Source organism: Magnolia sinica, chromosome 2 (assembly GCF_029962835.1).
Source record: "Magnolia sinica isolate HGM2019 chromosome 2, MsV1, whole genome shotgun sequence".
NCBI classification, from domain to species: domain Eukaryota; kingdom Viridiplantae; phylum Streptophyta; class Magnoliopsida; order Magnoliales; family Magnoliaceae; genus Magnolia; species Magnolia sinica.
In genome coordinates, this window is record NC_080574.1 from 124,690,252 (window position 1) to 124,691,290 (window position 1,039).

At 42.4% G+C, this 1,039-nt stretch overlaps 1 non-coding gene across 1 annotated transcript; it reads left to right on the top strand.

The window, feature by feature from the left end:
* Positions 1-562: 562 nt before the first annotated feature.
* On the top strand, positions 563-669 carry LOC131238365 (small nucleolar RNA R71). The gene has a single exon (XR_009167766.1). It is a non-coding gene; the product is annotated as a small nucleolar RNA R71 (small nucleolar RNA).
* The last annotated feature ends 370 nt before the right edge of the window (positions 670-1,039 follow it).

The following is a 1,039-nucleotide window of genomic DNA, read 5'->3' on the forward strand; positions in this document are numbered from 1 at the left end:
CTCTTGAGGTTTCTTTTAAGTTGGATTTTGATTTAGGTAACCTTGAGGTGTAGCGGTTTGTCCATTCCTCCAACTGAAGTTTGGATGATTTTTCCAGCCAGGATTGTATGTGTTAGAGGTGGGCCCACTGAAAGGTCTTTGGTAATTGCTTACAGCATTGGATTGCTCATTTAACACCTCTTGAAAGGCAAAGATAGTTGGACAGTTTTCAGTAGTATGAATGTTGCAACCACAGATGCTACAAACAATTTCCTTAGCCTTATCCTTCTTAAATTCGATGGCCTCGAGTTTCCTAGTGAGATTAGCTACCTTAGCATTAATATTATCGTCTTCTCTCAGGAGATACATTCCACCCCTTTCCTTGGAATGAGTCGGCCTAGACGTAGTACTAGGTCTACGGGAGATGTCCCATGTTTGTGTGTTCTCAGCAAGTTTATCAAAGTAATCCCACACTTCATCGACTCCTTTATTCATAAACTCCCCATTACACATCGTCTCGACTAATTGGCGCATGGGAGATGTCAGTCCATCATAGAAAAAGTTCGTGATGCGCCACGTTTCAAAACCATGTTGTGGGCATGAACTGACAAGATCCTTGAACCGCTCCCAACATTGGAAGAATGTTTCATCTTCCCTTTGGGCGAAGTTCATGATCGACTTTCTTAGGGTGTTCGTCTTATGATATGGGAAAAACTTCTTAATGAACTCCCTTGTCATGTCATTCCATCTGCCAATTGATCGAGGACGTAGTGAATGTAACCACGTCTTGGCTTTCTCTTTCAAAGAAAAGGGAAAGAGTTTCAACCTGACCGTGTCATCAGACACGTTAAGAAAGTATAAGGTAACTATGATCTCGTCAAATTCTTTTAAATGTAAGTAAGGATTCTCTGACTCAAGCCCATGAAATTTAGGGAGGAGTTGGATCACCCTTGGCTTGATATCCATATGTCCTACATTCTCAGGAAAAACCATGCATGAGGGCGTACTCACCCCCGCTGGTTGTAAGTAATCTCGTAAGGTACGAGGCGGGAGTGCTTGA